Source organism: Aegilops tauschii, chromosome 2 (genome assembly GCF_002575655.3).
Source record: "Aegilops tauschii subsp. strangulata cultivar AL8/78 chromosome 2, Aet v6.0, whole genome shotgun sequence".
Taxonomy (NCBI): domain Eukaryota; kingdom Viridiplantae; phylum Streptophyta; class Magnoliopsida; order Poales; family Poaceae; genus Aegilops; species Aegilops tauschii.
The window spans coordinates 87,616,046-87,639,352 of NC_053036.3; the positions used below are offsets into that span (position 1 = coordinate 87,616,046).

Here is a 23,307-nt window from a genome sequence, read left to right on the forward strand (position 1 = left end):
TTAAAAAAAATTCAGACGTCCACTAATAACAAATATACCATGATGACATATAAATGGTATTTCATACTGCATCATATTTGTATATATAATATAAAAAAAATAAAAGTGAAACTAACACAAATTTTTTCTATGCAAAAAAGGATACCTATTTAAATAAATGTTGTTTAAATAAATGTCCTACCCCATGAAACTCGGGATAAACAACAAACCTCAATGTTCATATATAAGTAATTAGTCATTTGATAATTATTTAAAATATTTTTGTAGGCTATGAACAAATGTCCAACAAAAAAAACATTTGTAAACTATAATGAATTACACGGGCCATAAACAGCACGTCCAGGCCCAGACCAAATGCATCACGGGCTAGGCGTCGGCCCACCTCCCCCGCGCGTCGGCCCGCCTCCCCCGCGCGTCGGCCCGCCTCCCACGCGCGTCGGCCCGCCTCCCCGCGCGTCGGCCCGCCTCCCCCGCCGCCTACCTTATCCACCCACTCGCTCCTCTTCCTCCACTCACTTCATCTTCCCACTTTCCCCTCCGCCGCCGCATCGCCGCGGGGTAGGTGGCCGCCGCGCGACTCCATCCGCCGCATCAGTCCCTCTCCCCTCCACTCATCTCTCCTGTCCACTCACTCGCCAGCTCTCGCCCTCTCAACCCCCCACACCCGCCGCATCGCGGCGCGCGTCGCCGAGCCCGCAATCACCACGCCATCTTGCCGCGACCACCGCACCAGTCTCCGGCGCCACCTCTCGCCCTCCCACCTCCCCCCGCCGCATCGCGGCGCGCGTCGCCGAGCCCGCAACCACCGCACCAGTCTCCGGCTTCACCTCTCGCCCTCTGACCTCCCCCCGCCGCATCGCGGCGCGCGTCGCCGAGCCCGCAACCACCGCGCCATCTAGCCGCGACCACCGCACCATGCTCCGGCGAGACGTGTGCGACTGCTGTCGACGCACGCATGGAGCTTCATCGCCCAGACGCGGGTGCTGGATCCCGTCACCCTCCGGTCGGATCCACGGTGGTGCTGGTCTCCGGCGAGTTCGACGGTGGATCCGCAGCGCGGTGCCTCGATCTACAACGCCAGCAGCTCCGGTACGCAGATCCGACCCCTTTCCTCCTCTACTTTTCTTTTGTGTGTATGCATTTATACACTGCATTTTCTGTGTATTTTCATATGATTTACATGTGGATCCGCACCAATATTTGATTTCAATTTTTTGTGCTTGTATGCTATATTTTGTATATACAGATTATTCTTGTATGGAGAGACCAGGGGTGTGCTTCAGGGGTTCTGGATGAAGTAGGTCGAGGCATTGATGTTGTGTCCAGGCTTTTCTTTTATACAATGGTGGCGATGAGGGATGAAGTATGTGAGGATCAGTAATGTTGTCGCACGACAATGTCCGTTCACTCATGGGTTTTCTCAAGGTGAGGTGGTATCTTTTATTTCTGTGCATATGTGTGTTTGTCTGAATTATTACTTTTGCATGCACATTTGTTGTTTGCATTTGCACCTGCGGATGTACATACATAATCATACCAAAACAACATGCACTAATTTACGGATAATTGTTTTCTAATCAGTCATCTACTACAACCAAGATTTCTCTAGAATATTAACTCTTGAGATCACGCAACTGAGAGTGAGTGTAGTGAGTGTGCGGCGTTGTCCAATCCAATTTGCTTAGATTCGTAAAAGAACCTTCATGTTAAATTTTGTCGAAGTGCTTGCTTGCGTCATGATCCTTGTAACTACAACTATAATTCAGAAGAACTGGGAAGAGTGAAACACTGAATGAGGTCTGGTCTTTGCTCTGCCTTAGAATTATTGTAAAACAAACGCATAACGTACATAGTTTTTTATAAACAAAGTGGATTTTTAATTAGAAGTCAAACTGTCATTATGATTTTTAGTCTAAAAGGTATGTGATCGTCATCTTAGAATGCCAGTATGACACAAGTAGTGCCAGTATGCACGTGCATTGCTGCCTATTTGTATGAAGGTTTGACATTTTCATTACCAACAGCCCGACTGTTAGAGCTTCAATTTTTTATTTTTTTTGCAAAACACTCTATTTGTCCATTTTGGCAAGGATAAGCCTACTGTATGTCCACTTGTTTACCCACTGGGTCCGTTTACTTCAGAACTAAAATTAGAGACCTAGCTATATTGATGAGATGCCGTCAACCCAGCATATAGAAGTGTTAAAAGGAAGAGTTTTATGGCACAGGATAAAAGAGTTCCTTTTTTTTGCAAAATATAAGGAACACAAAGTGGCAACAGCATTGATCTATAGACGTTTGTGACAGTTAACGTACAAGGTGAAAATGTCCTCTAATTTGGTAAAGGCATGCAAATTTTCTAAATTTCAATATTCTAGGCGTGCCCTGAACTGATCTCCTACTCGCTGCTCTATCGAGGCGCCGTGACCCGGCCTCACAGCCAGGGCCAGGGCGAAGACTGCTCCCCGACGGCCAAGACACGGCCACGGTGGTGCAGCCTGTGGTCTACATCGCCTACCACTCCGCCGTCTTCCGGAACCCCCACCACTTCCGCAGCAAGGTGAGACAGACGGCCCCTCCATGACGACAACAACAATAATTACTGTAGAATGCCTCTTTCTTGGTAATTAGTTGTTGCACTCAATTCAATTAGCCTAATAACTAATCTAGTCCATTATTAATTATTGCTCTTCCACTGTTTCGGTATCTCTTGGTTTGCATTGGACAACTATGTGATGAAAACACATCACCAGTTTTGGTTCAATTTCTATGTATGCACATTATTCAAGTTTCTTCAATGAATGAATATGCAGCAGCATTTTTTGGTTCAAGCAATGTATAGATTCTGTATTACCATTGGTCCTTTAAGTTTGTTTGTTTCTAGTGATTTGGCTTATTACTGCTCTCATGGCCATAATTCTGCTCTATGGTTGTTTACACCTGCCCATGGCATGCTAATGTTTAAAGCCGCCTCTGCTCTCAGACTAAAGCTATATGTAATATGGTTCAGATCGCCCATGGCGCGGACGAGACAGCGACGTCGGCAGGAGGGCACTTTGCAGCCCCTGGACTGAGGAGGATGGGCGCACATAGCCACCAAGCCCTCTGCTCCTCTTCTTCCAAGGCGAGCGATCAAGGGTCCCGAGCTCGACGAGTCCAGCCTGGCCACCACGACGCATTGCTCCCAGTAGGTAGCACGTCCCTCTCCCTCTCCTCACTCACCTGCTACTATGCTAATATTCCAGTGATGCTATTTTTCAGTTGGATTAAACATTATATTTTGATCTGACTTGTAATTAACAAAAATAGCAAACTGCTTTCTTCAACGTTTGGGAAGAGGGTTCAGTAGTTAGGTTCTCAGTCTGCCTATCAATAAAACTAATCAAAAAATTTCTGTGTGTGAGCCGAGATGTGTGTCATGCGATGTTGAGAACGAGCACTAAGAGCAGAGAGATGGAGCCAGGGGACGACAATTACAACTCCTATAGCACCAATATGTTAAAAGGCATGGGAGCAGGTACGTGAGAACAAAATATCGACTTAAATGACCGGTTCACATTGATTTCATACAGTCGCGTGTCTGGTTAACTATCAATAACCATTTCATTATTTGTCTATGCTATGTGAGGGTGTAACGATGATGGAGTACATTTACTGCTATGTGTGTTGAAGTCCAGTTTGGGTGCGTTTGGGAGTGAAGTATTTTGGTTTTTTTCACTAAGCCGGAATCCGTTAGCACACACTGATTAATCCTTCCAACATGTTGCTTAGGTGAAGCTAAGTTAGCAGATGCTAATTTATTTGGCCATGAAGTAGTTATCTGAAAAAAACTGTAGGAAAACAATACCAGCAAAACACTTCGGTGGACTTGACAGTACTCAGAAAATGTATGTTTTTTAGCATCCAGAATATTTGTTCTTCCCTATGACCCATGTGAATCAGCATGAAACATCTCTTCGGAATATGACTGTTACAAATAAAATTCGTTTTTGATTGTAAAAATTCAAACAATTGTCTCTCTTTGAACATCTTGTAAATATTTTATATTTTCCAATAGGAAAACTTAACAGGTGTATTCATCTATTACTTGCAGCTATTTACATACATGCAAGTGCCTAGTGAAGACATGTACATACCATAACAGTTTTACATTTCTCGTGACAGATATTCCCAAGGCCTACATATTATGGCTGGCAGCTACTTCATGGAATCAGTAATATGGACTTAGAAGACAGGCATGAATAAAACAATGAGGTCATAAAATGGAAAGGAATCTCTGGTAAATTGTTATGCTTACTTAGCTTGTTGTTAAACTTAGGACTGTTCAGTAAATTATTGAACCGTATTCCAACATAAAAAGTATTTAAGATTATGAATTTTAATTTGCATTGCAAAATTAAGCAGTGAGAACTGTTCATCGGTACAAAAGCGAAGGGTGTGGCACAATTGTAATCTAAATAATAGTCTAATAGGCTAAAATATGTGTATAAACAATTTATAAGTAGTTCTAGCCCACTACAAATAATTTAATTGGGTATGATATTTATATAAGCTTGCATAATCTGCAATGGTGTTCTTTCTCTGGGATTTGATGGTATAACTAAACATATAAAAACTATTAATCTAATAAATAACACGCTATTATATAAGAGAAAGATCCTGAAATTGACATACCGAGAGGAACTCCAATTCTTGATGGTTCTTGCTTACACAACGTAGTCCTCGCAAATCATCCTCCTGGTCTGGGCGAAGGGACAGTAAGGAGGGAGAGGAGGAATGGCATAGTATTTTAATGTTAACATATATATAGTATGCCATGCGGAGGACATCTGGGTATCAGATCATGCCTTGATCCAGTCATGCCGTTAATATTTCTGTATGGCAAGGATCTGTTTCCTTTTCATATCAAATACACACCTATTAATAATTTAGAAAAGATGTCAGACATATTAACTTACCAAAAAATTAAAGTACTTATCATTAATTCAATGCCAATTTGCTTCTTTCTGACTATAAAATCTCTGCATAATATTTTCAAGATATACACAGCTAATAAACATATTGATATGTTTTTCCATCAATAAAGAGTTTACAAAGTACGTAATAATAATCTTACTTGTGCCAGAAAAATAGGAGGAATACAAAATTCGATGTAAATCAGCTAACAAATTTTGAGATTACTCTTTTTTATATAACACCAATTGAGATGCATATTGCTTTTTTTTCATCCTATGAATCATTCGTTAGTGCCTCTTTTAATTTAATTTTACTTACCCATATGTCTATTCTATTTAGATAAAGTTCATACATAGAACACATCATATTTTGAATTATATTATATTAGAAGAAGATGTGACTCCCTTAGGGTAACTTAATAATAATTTTCTTCCTCACCAACTAAAATTGAAAAATGTTGGTAACGAATAATAATTGTCGGAACATCCTGGGACAGACTTGTAATTTATGTAGTCAATAAGAAAACACTTTGGCGGGGACTAATTTTGGCTACTATATTCAGGGACACATACAAGATAATCAATGCTATATCAGAAACATCTTGAGCATGACAGAGAAATGTGGATCCTGTGTGAACTTGAAGATCGGTGACAATTGAAGGTACGTGCCTTATGACCATTCGATTGCTGGCTTGAAAGTATACATCGTATCGTATAACAGTGCGTGTATGGATGAAGTTATACGATACGAGATTAGCTACAGCAAAAGAAAATTAACGACGTGCACAATAACGATGAAATATTAATGAATTTATTTGTTCACTTAAATAATTCACTGAAAATAATAATCAGGAAAGCGCTACGCGCTAATCATGCATTTGGCCAGCAATTATTTAGATCTGTACGTCACAAGCGTTAGGCTTTATTTCTTTAGTGTGACGAAATAGCCCAGATGGTCTGCCCTGGCCCACTTAAACACAGGGATATATTGTGGTTCTCCTACTAAAGATCGGTATGTGCATAGTCTACTCATGCCGCCTCTCCCCCTCGTCCTCTATCCTTGATGCATCATGGCGCCTCTCTCCCTCATCCTCTCTCGATTGCAACACTGATCGGGAACCGGAATGTGAAGCTCGATTTCTAGCTTGAGAAGCTAGCCCCCTCGCCGGAATAAGTTGCTTTGTCGTCGGAGCGGTTGAATCCTCGTAGGGTAGGAGATATGATTGTGAGTGAGATTGTTTTTACGGATGATTCGCTCGACCCCTCACCGGTTAAGCTGATTTATCTCCGAAGGACATGACCCCTCACAGTAACGATTTTACTGTGAAAAAATTTCATATCCTCTTGAGTCGCTAAACATATCAGAAACGAGCATCAATACATAATGACTAATACAGCTATCAAATGTGGCTCAATGATCATTGACGTCAGACAAACAGAAATTACCAAAACAACAAATATAACAGCGAAACCAACTTGTAGTAGTACCAAAACTCCAAATAGTTCTTAAATATTCTAAACCCAAAAGCAAAAATTATAGTTTCCATCCATAACCAAACATGACAAGATGATTGAAGTACTCCTGACGGTTTTGCATGCATAGAAGCATATTTAGGTGTTCAAAACCCTCAAGGCCGCCGTAATCTCCTGAGGGATGTTTCCAGCAGCTAGATTGTCTTTGACCATGAGCATCTGGACTACCACTTGGCTCCTGAGCATAATTGGATCCTAGAAACAATGAAACAAATTCACCATGAAACGCTGAAGTGGTTGGATTATAAATGGCACATTAAAACTCGTCGTAAAGATAATTACTGTAGTGTTCATCCAGGTCATGCTACGCAAAGAACCTAGCTGGTGGGCCATCTCTTGTAGAACTAAGAAACCCGAGTCTTTGCTGTGACAAGCAGAATAAATACTTGAGATTTCTACATACTGCATCTTATTCATCCGAAAAATTTATTTAATTACCGCCGAAAATTGAATGACATGTTGTCTTGTCGCCAATCCATGAGTTCGGTGTTCCATCCAAGGACCCTAGCCTGCAACACTTCATTGAGTTCTTGCTTCAAAATAGTGATCTCCTTCATCATCTCTTTCTTGTGAGTGCTATTTCCCACTTGTCGTACGTCTAGTGATGGATTAAATACGATAACCCTTCTCCTCATCCGATTTACCACAAGTAGACCATACGAGGAATCCGGGATAGACAACGGAAGTAGATACTACAGAAGGTCAACACAGGTTAATTGCTATCAGGAAAGAAAAAATAATTTAGGAATTAAAGACTCTTACAATTGTGGAGTTGAACACATCATATCTAGGAAAGGGCTGTACAACAGCATTGTTGATCAGCGTCGAGGTGCGCTGCCCTTGCGGCATCCAGGAATACCTTAGAGCTCGTGATTGAGCATGAAACTGCAAGTCAAAATAATGTTTTCCTCCAACCATGTTGGTGCCTGCATGCCTCTCTACTTCAGCGCTCGCAAGCTTACGAACAGCGAGATTGAAGCATTCGGGATGTAGGCTTGCTGACGTTACAAATAGTGTGTCCTTCAGCATTCTGAGGCTGATTTCGATCCGGTACGGTGTATCGCTTCTTATCCAGATTGAGCTGCACGTAAAAATACATAAAAATGGTTAGCACTATGAGTGGTACTTTAAAACATAAATTGTTCATATGGTAACATTTTCTAGATAATCTAATAGCTATGAGCAGAACGTAATATTTTGATAAACTATAGAGCATGAAAATTTCTGCAGCACCTTCTAGCAAAAGCTAAAATTAAATAATAATTTCTCTGTAAGAACAATATTAATTTGTTAGAATTTAAGACCAGGAAAATTTAGGTAGCACCCATTATACCAAGTTTGCTGGCTGTTGAAAAACAATATTACATTGTTGTACAATATAGTAAGGACATTAAGTTTTTCAACATTTGTACTGCAAATAATATTGCAATTTTGTTATTCATTACATACGGTAGATGTGCAACGGAAATACTGCCAAAACATTTAACAAAAATAATTTTGTACTGCTGGCCGCAAAAAGTAAGATTTAATCTAAAGAAAAACAAATCAAGCAATATCATACTCCTATATCAAACAGAGTCTGCTGTGTACGACCTAGTTCTAATGAGATTTCTTTAGAGAAAATAAACATACAATAGCATAACTTACTCTAGTGTCTGCTCGTCATGAACGCCGTTCATAAAGCCGAATATATATTCGAGTGCATCTTCCACGAAATGCCTTGGTGGGGGCAGAAGATGCAGGGGTGCGGGCAAATACTCCTGGGGGTCGGCCACAGCATCGTGGAGCTGGACGGCAGACTCATTGGGGTCGGGGGCAGCGGCATCCAGGGGCCTGGGCATAGAAACCTCCTGGTAAGTGCGCGCTGCCACAACCTGGATCGCCGGCGCATTGTTTCCAATGATGGGCTCCATCGCTGATCGATACGCGTGAGTAATCGTTCACTGAGGTGTCTTGGCAATTAGGATGTCGATGCAGCATATATATAAACGGATATATTTTTAATGCTTTTTATTGCCTGCCAAATATATCAAGTCGTTTTTAAGACGTAGATGATTCTTTCTAATTATAAAAAAACGTGACGGGGGCGTATAAGATCTTTCTCCTTTTTTTAGTTGAATATTTTGTTCCTAAAGCATGACATATTTACAGTTCAATCTCAACGAATCGAAAAAAATCAACCTTTGTATAAAACCAGATACCCCGAATTAAGTATGCGTACAAATAATACATACTGCCATAATGGCTACACTTAGAGTTGACAAGCAAAAAGAAAACACACTTTAACAGAAATGATTGTTCTGTGTGAATACATTATTATTCCAAATGTAGATAAAAGGACCGAGGGAAACGAGCTTTTTATTAAGCCGTGTTGAAAAACAAAGTCAGCTACTGTCCATTATTCCTGGCTACAACTGCAGCATTGACGTATGATAGTGTTTCGTCAAGTGTCATTAAGCAGGCTTCGTGGATGTCTACGTAAAAACAATTTGTTAGTACTAATAACATCATAATACAGAAAAGAACAAAAAGCCATAAAAATCGAAATAGTTTATATAACTTACCTTGAAGATGATGAACATCATCATTAATGTTGGGGGAGAACAAGAATGTGCTCTCCCTCATAGTCTCCATGCACTTATCCCTCCGGTTTACCTGTATGTACGTAACTGCAATTTTCTCGAACAAATTTTCAGTGCTCTGCAAGTGGTACAAGTGACGACCATCATGCTCTTGACTTAGGCGTATAAACAGTATCTCCCGTCTGGAATGATAAAGATATGTTGATGGTAGGCAACTATCAAATATTAATAATCATATAAAACCTCAAGTACTGATTGGAATTTACCGAAAATTCATGATGCCTATCTCAACAAAATGGACCCGCCGTCTATATACTGAATCCCACCAATGTTGTATCCTACCAGCATAGACAAGAATACCAAGAACATCTGGAAAAAATTAAGTCTGGGTGAGACAAAATGTTAAATCGATAAATATGCAAAAACAAACTAAAAGATGTTGCACCGGTAATGGTTTTGTCCCGTAGCAAGGATATGGCACCAAGTTGTGGGAAAAATGGTGGACAGATTGTCGATGCAATACTGTGCACCGATGTCCTAACCATGGTTATAGCATTTAGTTCAATGACAAACTCCATGCATAGATACCAGAAGTGACCATCTAGCATTTCCGTGGGGTTTATCCCGACGTTACTGAAGTCATATGTTAGCCCAGTCTGCAGAATGTCGTTGAATCGATAAGCTTGGTTGCTGAAGGCAATTGCTTCAATCTTTGTTCCCTAGAAATATTTAAAAATTCAGATAATTCGACTTTAGAACACATGTGTATATACATTAAAAAAGGTTGCTATATTTAGTGATAACTAATCTCATACTTCCTGGTCCAGAAGTATGCAACGAAAGTATGGGTTTCCCATTGCATGCACCCTGATATGGGACTTCCACATCACCTTAGCTCGAATTATCCAACATCTTTGATAGATATGTTCCATCTGTACACTTTGAAAATTCAGGTACCTACATAAAATAATACAAAATGATGGGATAAACAAACGGTGATGTCAGATAAGCGTGCATGAAGATCTGTACACTTGCCTGTTCATTGGAGGGATGGTAGGCAGAGGCATGATGGGATCCGGTGGATTCGCCATCACCCTCCTCGAGGGCCTCGAGCTGTACGGTATCACCATGGTCAGGGAGCTAATGGATGAAGTGTTAAAGAAAGATAGAGAGGCGCACGGGCACGGGTAGTGCCATTTATATATATAGTCCAAGGGGTCCACAGGCGGGAAAATCAAAAACCTCTACTATCGAAACTATTATAAATAGTAAGTTATGAGAGTTCTTTGGCAACAAAAAATTTATTGCTAAAACTTATTGAATCCATTAATTATTTATAGATATTTCAGATTCTTAATCTGATCGAAATCATGTCAATTATCTCACCAGTATCATTGTTTCCTTTTCGCCTGTGAATCCCATATATTTAGATTTTTAGTTAGGAACGCAATAATTGGATATATCAAAATAATTAAGGTGATAGTGCGTTAAGGTAAGTGTAGTCACGCAATTAATATATTACCATTAATTACCAACATGTAATCAATTTCAAAAATCGATTATTTACTCAGCTTTTATTATACTATATGTTTTTAAAAAAAATCCCAACATATTTGATTTTATAACATGTGATGAGACGTCGTTGTGTTACTTTGCAACGACTATTTTACGGGCATTTTAAAATAATAACAAAAAATTAAATCAAAGTTATTAGCAATAGTAATAATTTGTTCAGTCGGTCTTTGATGGCTTGATTCGTTGGTCGCGGTTGCATGCACAATTGAGTATGCGCGTGAAAAGCTAACTTCGATATTTTTTTAATTAGCGTCTCTTTTTTAATTTGATTCTATATGCACAGTGTAGTAACAGCCGCACTTTCAAAACCAGCATGCTTAATTGAGAAGCGTGTGCGTTTTGTGACGTAAGTTAGTTAATATAGAACAAACGCAGTAAATGACATTTGTAATAAAAAGAATATTTCGATGGAAGTACGGATACCAGCATTTGTACCGCGTATTCATATAAGAAAAAGAAAAAAGTAGCGTGTTCGGCGACAAATCTCAAAGGGAAGATAAAAAACAGAGAGTAAGAAAGCAAGCATGAAACAATAGCTGTTCTTTATTCATACTTTCATAGTTTGACTCCAAATCGATTACAATGCAAAATGCTCTTAAGGAGCGTTGAAACATAAAACATAAAAGCTGTAAAGAATATTGTATAACTCCTCATGATTGCTCCTTTCAAGGCATTTCCGTCTTCTTCTCGCATGTTTGCATGTGCTTCACAACCATATGTTCCAACTGATTGATCTTTTGTATGAGAGTTTGCATCAGCTTGTTGCTCTCCTTGGTTGCCTGCAGAATTTGATCGTTGCTAGTACCCCAACCGTCCCCCGAACCTTCTTTCCTATCGTCTTTCGTAACGGGATATGTACTACTAATAGGCAGGTTAATAGGCTCGACGTGATTATGCATCCTAAGCCTTTTTGGCTTTGGTGTGTTACCCTTACCAAAGGGACGAATCGGCGTAGCGCCGTCATGATCTTCCAGTTCACCGAAATCTTCACTTTCTTCTTCCTGCCAACGAAGCATGTGAATTGAACTGTTGGATGACGCCATGTGAGAGGAGGATGGAGAGGTCTGGTAAGGTCGCTGGAACGGTTGATCTATATATAAGCGTTTCTAGGAAGCTCTGAATACGAAATCGGTAAACAAATCGACCGATTTGGTCACAATCAAATATTAATTAATGGGATCAATTTTGTGATTCGGTGAGTAGAACCTACTATATTATTACAAGACAAAAAAGATAACCTACTATATTATTACCGAATAAAATAGTTAACATTACTCTCAAGTGGATATATATTCTTCATGGGCAGTTCGTCTGCCAAGGAACCACTCAAGTGGATATATATTCTTCTGAACTCTTGAACTATTTTTTTTATCAGACCAGCTGCTAAATATATATATATATATATATATATATATTTATTTATTTATTTACTTGCCCGCTTGATTGTTAGTCTGTTCCTCTGCGTGTGAGGAACGTAACAATGTCCTGCATGTTCAAATCAGTTATATTGTCATTCCCCAATTTTCTTACTGTTCTTTTGGCCTTGGACAAGGTCAATCGGATGTGTGTGTTGACACAGATCTTTGATGTGGAAGTTAATATATCAGTCCTATCCGACCTCTCTATACTGTTTTGTTATATATACGTTGGGGATAGATGAAATAGTAGAAGTTAACTATGCTGGTTATTGTCATGTGTGGTCCATTACTCTGACCTTTTTGATTATCTAAAGAAAAGGGGTTTATTTACTGTGCTGATTTCATTCGAGCTCTGAATATATTTCATTCCGACATTTTATTTTGTCGATAATAACATTTTTCTTCTTTCTGAACATTTCTATGTGCTGCCGCGCCGTCGATTTCCACGAAGTGGCCACCCCGAGCCGATTCCCCAATGTGTCAATGACTACGTCCACTGCGTGATCCTGTGGGACATGACCAATCCATTGCCTTATCAACACATCGAGGTAACAAATCCCCTCCTAATACAGGTGTTTTGGTCGGCTGCTGGCTCTACCACATAGCCTTCCGTCCACAATGAGCAGGAGTTAATATTAGAATATGACCATCTCTTTCTTAACGATGTGTGCCTTGTATTTCCATTTTGCTTTCTAAAAATATCGATTCAGGGAACAAAAGGAAAGCATGATAATTATTATTTTTGACTTTACATTACATATCTCCAAGGTCCTATTTTTTGCTTTGTACGGGTAGTCATTATGCTTGGGCTCATGACCATGGTTAATCTATAGCATGGTTTAGGGTGACCTATTTAACATAATAGTGCTATATGTTTGCATTTCTTGAACTGTCAGTAGGAACCTATATACCACAAAATATTTGTATGTCCCCTATGGAAGGTTTTAGACAGTCAATTGATTTTGTCCCATCCGACTATCATGCAGGCTGACTTCAGATGACTATGTTTTTCAGGGTGAATTGAGTTCAGAGCTTTGAGCACCCGATTGCGATTTTGTAGCTGCAGTGGTGCTATTCTTTATCATTTGGTATGTCATTACTTCCTACCTACTTGAATTTCTGTATTCCCAATTCACGGGATTTTTACTTTTTGACATTTCCCTAAATGATTATACACAACTCTGATAATGCGTGCCACCCAGTTTTCGTTCTCTATAAGAACTGAGAAGTACATATGCACTTTTACGACATATAGGTTCATATAGATGTGTTTGGACGACATATAGGGAGAACGATAGGATCAGATGCATGTGACATAGAAAAAAAAATACCGACATGTTCATACTGTTCTTTCATAGTACATGCCATGTATACAATGTTCACATGAAAACAGAGCTACAAAAATATATTAGTAGATGAACCACAGTGATAGTCGGAAGCAACAGAGCTACAAAAATATATTAGTAGATGTCCTCTGGTTTGATATTTTGAAGGCACGAACAGAAAGAAGCGCACCTGATAAGCTATAAAATGGACATTTCGTGGCAGAATAATAGGTGGTTATAAATTATGGTACTGTCCAGGTTCCAACAATTCATTAAAACTCTTATTTATCTGCAAGATACACGCAATAGGAAAAGCAACTGACAGAATATGGCACAATGAAAGGAAAATAATACTACTGGAAATATTTGTGAGATCATGAAGATGTCAACACGCATCCATCCGTTTACTTGTGCCAAACCTGCAACTAAGTAGTTAGAAACACATCATGTCTGTTTAGATATGTATTGAAAAGCCAGGATTATAAAATTCAAATAAGGGGCAAATAAGAGACTATACAGGACAAAAATAAATAACATTGACTGAGCCTGCTTTGGGGCCGCATCATAAATATTTCTCTAATGTAGAACACTCCAGTGAATTTTACAACAACGGAGTGACCCAGGCAGTGTGCAATACTTATGTAGGAAAACAAAGCCTAGTTTAGATGGAGTAGATGATTGATTACAAAACAACAAACGAATAATATACATGCAATCCGGCAAAAGGAGAAATAATGTCACATACAGGAAAAATTGGCAACTTGCAAAGTCACAAATCCGAGGCAATATTATTAATATTTGACTTGTTGAATAAACATAATCAGTTGCTAACATCGAAAGATAAATATTTGTACAAGAACACGGAAGAGCACCAAATTGTCTGTAGCAAAAGAGTAAATCCTTTATCTTATTCAAAACCCGCCAGCTTCTTAAGAGCGGACTTCAGCCTGTAAGGACTTCCTTATAGACGATGTTCTTCATCGAGGTTTGTAAGGACAAGGCAGGTCTTTTTCGCTTCTTAGGTTTACCGCGTTGCTTCTTGGCATTCTCCTTCTCCTTCTCCTTCTCAATGAGGATCTTTATGTTTCTCTTTGCGGTGGCTCGAGACAGTGCGACATAGAGTTGACCATGAGAGAACACAGGATTAGGTAGGTACATGCCAACAATCGGAATCGTCTGGCCTTGAGCCTTGTTAATCGTCATAGCAAAGCTAAGCCTTATAGGAAATTGCTTCCTCTTGAACTTGAATGGAAACATGTCGGTCAGACGGGCATAGGGGTATTCGAGGAAGGAATACCCTCCTACCTGCGTGTTGTCCGATCACGATTTCTGCGTCGATGGCGTTCCTCTCGAAACCTCGCACCACAAGCCTCGTCCCGTTACACAGACCATTAGCCGGATCAATGTTCCTCAGAAGTATGACGGGGCAGTTGAGCTTCAGTTTGAGTGCATGCGGAGGCAGACCGTTGGGAGTCAATCCATTTAGGAACTCGGGAGCGTAGTAGCCATACGGGTCGTCTTCTGCACTGTCAAAGCTATGGTAGATTACTTCTTCTCCCCGAAAACGCTCTACCATGCGTATGTTTATCTTGTCGACGTTGTCATTCGTGGTGGAGAGGATTGCGCGTGAAGTCATGTAATTCGGATCGGACATGTTGTCATCTAGTCTGGGAAACACATGGTCAATCAGCTTCTCCAGGTCATCACCCTCGCCTGTAGACGGCACACAAATATCTTCAGGGAGTCGTATGTTTCCTTGATCGTCAACTTCCTAAGTGCCATTGCCTACCCTTAGCAAGTAATCCGCAAACCAGGTGTCATTATGAGCCCTCATGTTGGTGACGAGCCTTAGCTGGCGCATACCCTTCCAGAGGTGTGAACTTCGAAGGGTTGCATCGATTATCTGACCCCGGGACCCCCTCCTGACGACCGGAAGCACCTGCCTGAAGTCCCCGCCAAACACAACAGTTTTTCCTCCAAAGGGTCGGTCCCGTCTTCCCATGATGTCGCGCATGCTGTTGTCAAGTGCCTCGACCGCCTGTCGCTTAGTCATGGTGGCCTCGTCCCATAGTATCAATGAGGCCATCCTCAGTAGCTTGGCGGTACCACTCTGTTTCGTGAAGGTGCATGAGGCGCCATCGTCGCAGGTCAATGGGATCTTGAACCTCGAGTGGGCAGTCCTGCCTCCAGGCATGATAGAAGCGGCGACGCCTGACGTCGCGGTAGCGATAGCGATGTTTCCCTTGCTTCGAACCTTGGCGAGCAGCGCCCTGTACAGGAAGGTCTTCCCTGTACCTCCCGGTCCATCAACAAAGAACACACCCCCATCAGCGTGTTCAACAGAAGCTAGTATCTCGTCGTATGCAACCCTCTGCTCCAAGTTTAGCGACGAAGCCAATTTAGTGTCGTTGATGTCAAAATCGACGTTGGATTCCTCGATCACTTCTCTGGCCTCTCCCTCGGTTGGGTCGAATGCATCGTCAATGCATGGAAGAGAGAAATCAGCTATGTCTTTGCCCATGGACTGCAACATACCCCTAATGTCAAGCAACACCATCTGTTCCACCTCAATCGGGCACGTGTGTGATCGCCGATAGTCATCAGACATAGGCTCGAAGTGCCTATCCCATAAACCACGCACGTCGCCTGGCTCACAGTGCACCAAAATTGTTGCGAAGAGCCTCCTGAGCGAACATGGCATCGCCCACTGCTCTGCCTCAGTAAGACAGTCGTCGAGCGTGTTATCTGCCTCGATGAGTCCCAACCTTTCGGCAGCCTCTCTAAAGCTCCCGCATAGCCTACCGTCCACGGTGAGCAGGTCCTCATAGGATGTCTTGCCAGCAACATGGTTTAGCAGCACACGCAGATAGTATCGCTCCCCCTCGGCAGGATTGGCAGACACAATTCGACCTATCTGATAACGCTCCACCCGCTCTTTCCAATACTTCTTACCCTTCTGCCATGTAAACCTTCCAGGAAAATCCTTGTACAATATATTCCTAGCCCACGGGTGGTTTTGGTTAGCTTTGAAATACTCTGTCAACATGGATTTGGAAGCTTTCTCAGAGGCGACTACGTCGGTCAAGTCAGCTTGCTCATTGAATGCCACCCTGTGCATATTCGGGAGATGAAGAGGCAACTGTAGGACAGACGGGTCATTGGCACACAAGGGGAAGCCAAATATCCTCCACATCGCCTCTGGAGGAGTAACCCACCTCGCGTCTACGTATCTTTTGATCTCATCAATGTTACCATCAGAGTCAGGCTGGTCGATGCTGAAAGAAGCCCTATCATGGCCCTTGTATATGTACTTGTAAAGGTATTTGACGGCCTTTATGCTGGAGCAAACCTCAACGTTTATGTGGCAATTGAACATCTGTAGCAGGTAAGGGTTATACGGCACAACCCATCTGTTGTCCAACATTTTACCCCGGACCTTAGCCTGCCGACCATTATCTCGACGACGATAAACAGGGTATGAGTCCTTGCCCTATGCCGTGTTTTCATTGAACGACCGCGGGTATCTGCACTTGCACTCGTTCTGTTGCATGCAAACATTTTTGGGGTTGAGAGCACCGCATGGTCCATGCATCATATGTTTCACCACCAAGGCGTGGAGTTCAGGATACTTTTTCTTGTCTGGGAGCTCGGCAGAAATGAGTCGGTCGTACTGCTCTGGAACGACAAGCTTATAGGTAGAATCCATGATCAACAAAAAGTGTGCGTGGGGGAGGCCCCTCTTTTGGAACTCGACTACGTATACATGTGCAACAACAACACCCAGGATATTCTTCTTGAACAACATCTCTTTCATAGCCTCTAGCTTGCCATGGAACACACGAGCCACAAGATCAGGTCGGTCTTGCGCTGTCTGACCAGGAAACAACTCATTCGTTATCTCTTCCCAGTTAGGGTTGCAGGTCATGGTCAAGAAGATGTCAGGCTTCCCGTAAGTATGGACAATTGCCATGGGATCCATATGCCTCCGCTTCATGTCGCGGTCGCCACCTGGGTACGTTCCAGGTAGCACTATCCTTACTCCAACAGCGCTTGCCCGGGTCTCCCCGGATGTAATTGCATCAACAACTCCTTTATACAGGTCGGCACGGATCTTTGTTTGGTTCTTCCTGTACCATTTCAACCTACAACTCTCAATCTTGATGTACATGTCCACCCCCCATTGCTGGAGCAATCGTGCTCCACAGAGTATGGGATTGAATATCCCAGGTCGTGTCTAGAGCATGTAACAGTAGTAGTCTCTCACCGAGACGCATAACCTGCTATTCCCCTCTGCACATGGATGAGTAACGCAGACATTAGGATTCACATGAGAAGTATACAATTCATCTAAACGACAAAATATGCATAAGGCTTACCTGCATCCTCATCATCATCATCATCATCACCTCTACCTCTTGGTTGTTGCACAACCGGCCAAGGGACATCACGTTTAGGAAGTTTCGGGTGCCAACCGAGCTCCCCCCTTGGGTAGAAGAGTGGGTAAGAGAGAGGGTCATACGAGCCAGCCGTCACATGTATACTGTGCCTCTGGTTGTCATTCCCGCAAAGTGTAATCCTACGATCGAACCTCTTTGCTAGGTCAGTGCCCTCCACCCAAATTGCAGCGACCTCCGATGACAGAGGTCTATTATACTTCCGTTGGTCTAGTCTCTGGTCAGTGTTGAGGTCTATCCTGTAATCGTCGAGGTTGTCCCTGTGCGCACCCAAACTCCTAAACTGCTGGGAGTACGGGTTTTCCCTGAGTATGTCCACTAACTTTTTGACGACATCTTGGTCTAATTGCTCGGTGGCAGCCTTGCGATGGGTTAGGCCTGGATCGTCGTCGTAGAAGTACAACTGTAGATGATCTGGACGTGATGTTGGCCCGAAGGAATGAACGTTGCGGTAGATGGTGCCGTGCGCCCGGAACGTGTACACCCCAGACTTCATGTTTGTGTAGCTTTCATCAAGGCTGACGCCGAGGGTTGTGAAGGAGAAGTGGCCGTTGAAGAATCGTATGTTATCCCGAAAATGCCTTGAGTCCGAATCCATGCTAGACCAAAGCCTCATTAGCTGCGGGACGGGCTCCGGTTGCTTCAGCTGGATCTGCCCACTGCGACAGCAGAATCCCGGGGCCTCAGACACAAACTTCTTGGCCTTGCAGTGATCGCAATTTGCGGCGTGCTTCAGGATGTGTGTGTGGTCTGGGAGGTTTGAGTAGACATAGTCCAATGGATCATGGTCGACATAGGTATTGTGTCTTGAGTCTTCCAATTCGTCGTGCTCCACGTCACCAGGATCTGAGCCTGCAAACAATTTTTATAATTAGTGTGATATTTCAAACGGGTGCATGTTGCTCAAGTGGGTGTACATACCTTCACCAGCAAACAGGTAATACTCGTCGTCAAAGAGGCCATCAGGGTTGACATTATCATTCATGAGACGACTAAGGTAAGCGTCCATGTCGTCTGCTCAGGTGCGGAACCAATAAATGAGGGTTCAGTCTCAAGGGACGCAAGGAGAGTAAGGATGGGAGTTTTACCTTCACTTCTGATCGTGTACTCCGGCGTGCTAGATGAGGTCGAGGCACCATGTGCTTCCACTACGGTAGGTTGTCCAGTTGAGCTCATTTTCGGAATGGAGATGGACCTGACGGTTGGGGTCATCACCCTACCTGCAAACTTTTCATTACGTCGATCGCGTAGAACATTCCTTTCACCATGCGCTACCTGCGTACATTTTTTTTGCTTCACAATTTTCTGTTGACGCTTCTTTGCCACCACACCACCCTTGCAAGCTCGCTCTCTCCTCCCAGGCGCTGCTCTGGACTCATGACTCTGCCCGTCCACTCCATTATCCGCTATTGTACCTTCGATCAGGTCGCCATCTACAGCACCATCACCGAAGGTTCTGCTTAGGTATGCACCTACAACACTATACATCATTATTTATATCTCATGAATTATTACATGATGAAAGATGATGGTTGATAGGATATGTACCATCGGTTTCGGTGTTGCGAATGTATGTGGGGGCCGCATTGACCGTAGGAGCATGATCTATTTGTTCACTGTCGAATTGTTGCGTGAGGGCTGAAAGTGTGAGAGTCGGACAATGTGTGTGAGGGTTGGACAATGTGCTACTTAGATCTGGACGTGGCATTGCGATCGATTCAGCACATGGCATGTATTTCTTTGCAGCATACTTTGCCTTTCTCTTTGCACTTGACTCCCCCCTTTCATCCTCAGTCATGGTTTTAGGGTGTTGCACGCGCCATTCTTGCAACTTCTGATTTTTTTCTTGAAGATCGATCGTTCCGTCCCCCACTTTTCTCCGATAACTTGCTCGCCTCCGCGCGTTTCTCTGCTCAGTTTGCTCGTCTGTTAAGTCACCCTTGTGTTCTTCCTCAGGCTGTTTTTCATCTAGTTGCTTGCTGGCTGCCTCCTCTTTTTTCTTTCGATAAGCAGCTCTCCTCCGAGCCTTTATTTGCTCTTTTTTCTCGTCAAGGTCCACCGAGAACGGTTGACACCCATTAGTGATATCACCGAGAGGTAGCAGGGGAATATTTTGCATATCTGCACGTAGGGTTTAGGGTCTTCATTGTCCAAGAATATTTCATGTACTACACAAACGCTTACTTTATATATATGCACGGTCAGGTTAAACAATGATGTATAGCTAAATGATCAGGAATTGTATGTTAACACAGTGGTCAACTATTGGTCAATTATTTTTATTCTCTATTCTTGGTCAATTATTCGTGGGGTTGGGGTGAGGAAACATATGTCGCCTACATTATTCACTAAGAAAGTATACATACGGTCATCATATTGCTGAAACATAAACATCCTTACCTGATATCGAAAGGGCAGTCAGATTTTCATCTTTTTGCTTGCTGGCTGCCTCCTCTTTTTTCTTTCGATAAGCAGCTCTTCTCCGAGACTTTAGTTGCTCTTTTTTATCGTCAAGGTCCACCGTGGTTGGTTGACACACATTAGTGATATCACCGAGAGGTAACCCACCCACATTCAACATATCTGCATATGAAATTATTAAAATTATATTCTGGAATGGAGGGAGTATATATAACATCATCGCAGTGCCTTCCCATAAAGCATTCTTACCTGATATCGTAAGGGCAGACAGATTTTCCTCTTGTTGCTTGACGGTAGCCTCCTCTTTTTTCTTTCTATAAGCAGCTCGCCTCCGAGCTTTTATCAACTCTCTTTTTTCGTCAAGGTCCACAGAGGATGGTTGATCTGCATTAGTGATATCACTGTGAGGATGGCGTGGAACATTATGCGGCCTCTCTTGCCAACTGTCATGTTGCATGCTAGCTAGTTATTTTGTCAGATAACTGAGAGCTGGCAACGAATCTACATTATATAGGAATGAGATTGGAGGGTTGTCTGCATCATGTTAACATAACAATATATTGAACCGAAAACAAGGCAAAGTTGTAGGCACATGGTCTTAACCTTTCTACAACATAATACTTACCCGAAATCAGATGGGAAGGTTGATGAACATATGTCCTTTCACAATCGGCCTGTTCAAGTATCGTCCTGTCCGAGTGAGTAATATGGACTCCTACAAGTCACACGCTTGATCTATTAGAATCGGTTCTGCCCAAGTCTGTTAGGTTTGATTTATCACATAAAAAGCATAAAAAGCAATCTCAGTATATATGCACAGCCTTAGTACCTGGACTACTTGGGTAATTCTTGTGAACATCGTCGGCTCCAGGTATAACTCCTTGTATAGAGTCGTCACCATTTGGCCCCTCCATCGGGCCTGCAACATCTCCTGTGATGGTGTTTGACATGCATACCAAAATATGTAGCTCAACATATACAAGGAGGTTGATATATACCTCGAGTATCATATGTGCTATCACCATCGGTCTCAAGTATCATCCGTTCGGAGGGAGTAATATGGACTCCTAGAAGTAAAGATGTTGATACATTAGAATCGGGTGTGCCCAAGTCTGTTAGGTATGATTTTTCAACTAAAAAGGATAAAAATAAACCTTGTACCTGGACTACGTGGGTAAATTTTGTCAACATCATCGGCTACGAGTATAATCACTTCGTTAGAGTCGTCAACACTTGTCCCCTCCATCGGGCCTGCAACACACATATAGTTGAACATATATATGTTTGACTTGTGTAGCACAATTTATAGGTGAACATATACCTGCAGGTACATGTGATGAAGTTGTCTGTTCCGCTGGCTTGCTGTGTGGAGTCCCCATATGTAACTACTAAAAAAAGACATGTCCAACAGATTCAGTCCATAAGGGCAGGATGTTACAGATTTATGAGTCTTGCTATATATGAAAATAGAAAGACATGTCGAACAGACTTTGCTACTTTGCATTTTTTCTGAACTGACTCTGCTGGATACATGTTAAGAATCCAAGATGCTAAGATGTCATGTTCATCTTCCTGCAGGCAGATGAAGGCCGTCGAAGATCACAAGCGCAGCTTGCTATTGTACATGTTTAGAATCTAGAAAGGTAACATATTTGGTGGGCGTGAGGTTTCATTATGTCCCTCCAAACCTGTCAGACTTTGCTACTTTGCATTTTTTGTGAACTGACTCTGCTGGATACATGTTAAGAATCCAAGATGCTAAGATGTCATGTTCATCTTCCTGCAGGCTGATGAAGGCCGTCGAAGATCACAAGCGCAGCTTGCTATTGTACAGGTTTAGAATCTAGAAAGGTAACATATTTTCATGCGAACTTACCTATTCTTTGCTATTCACAATAATTCTTTATCTTTCCATTGCTGTGTTAATTGATTCATATGCGGTTGTGCTATTCTCACAAGTTTGGAGGGACACAATTCTACTTTGCTGATTGTTTCCGAGAATTGTTTCATTACTAATCCGAGAATTGTTTCATTACTAATGCGCTGTCGCGGGCATGTGATCCAGGTTGTTAATTCCAAATCAATTTGGAATCCAGTCAAAACTACTCTCAAGGACTGCTCTGAACCTCAAATATCGTCGGCCAAAGAATTTGTGATATGTTGATTGATGCAACTATGCTGTACTGTTTCAGTGACTGTTAAAAGTAGACAAAACAGAAGTCTGGCATTTTAGGTCACGGAAGTCTGGCATCCTTTGTACACGATCCTTTGTACACTAATATGAGGCGTTTTAGGTCACGGAAGTCTGGCATGGCTGCATCTATTTTGAACACGATCTGTACACGTAGACATAACAAAGAAAGAAAACCTGTGTGTTTATACCTGGGGTTGAAACCGTACAGCGTCGCCGATCGCACGTTCCGCGGCGCCCCGCGATCTAGAATCTGCCAGCGGCGGCGGCCCAGTCGAGTCGTTCGGCGGGCGGCGCCCCGCGATCTAGAAGCTGCCAGCGGCGGCGGCCCTGTCGAGTCGTTCGGTGGCGGCGGCGCTGTGGAGTCGTTCCGCGGCGGCGGCGCTGTGGAGTGCGCGGCGATCCAGACGTCGTGTGATCTGATCGGCAGCGGGGTACTGGGATGGGCGTCAGGGCGTCAGGGCGATCCTGATCGGCTCGGTGGGGGGCGATTCTGATCGGCTCGGTGGGGTTCGGTGGGTGGGCGTGGGGGTGGGGGTCATTTGATGAAAAAAACCGGTTGAAAAAAAACCAGTCGAAAAAAACCAGTCGAAAGTGGGGGGACTATTCAACCAACTCGTCCATTAGGAGTAGAGATTTTGCACTAGAGTTTCTTGCAACATACCCATGCCTGTCCATGCGAAGCAAACCTATCAGTAGGAAGACGCCATGTGGTATCTGTACTGTAACATGATGACATCTTCTTCTCTTCAACTGTGATGACCAGTTTACTTTCTTTTAAAATATGACTATTGTCTTGAGCGCAAACATTTGTTGTTTTGTATCGCTACCGACCTTATGTGAAAAATTTATG

The 23,307-nt window shown here is 42.5% G+C and overlaps 1 long non-coding RNA gene across 3 annotated transcripts; it reads left to right on the top strand.

Annotated features, from left to right (window-relative positions):
- Positions 1-492: 492 nt before the first annotated feature.
- On the top strand, positions 493-22,642 carry LOC109767567 (uncharacterized). Of its 3 annotated transcripts, XR_012201897.1 has the most exons (12): positions 499-1,089; positions 1,247-1,425; positions 2,379-2,560; positions 3,011-3,187; positions 3,410-3,517; positions 4,165-4,279; positions 5,519-5,616; positions 12,515-12,611; positions 13,078-13,151; positions 21,842-21,906; positions 22,050-22,114; positions 22,329-22,642. It is a non-coding gene; the product is annotated as an uncharacterized lncRNA (long non-coding RNA). The 3 variants fall into 3 exon arrangements; XR_012201896.1 differs by having other exon boundaries at positions 493-1,089; positions 3,011-3,517; XR_012201898.1 differs by having other exon boundaries at positions 494-1,089; positions 2,419-2,560; positions 3,011-3,517.
- The last annotated feature ends 665 nt before the right edge of the window (positions 22,643-23,307 follow it).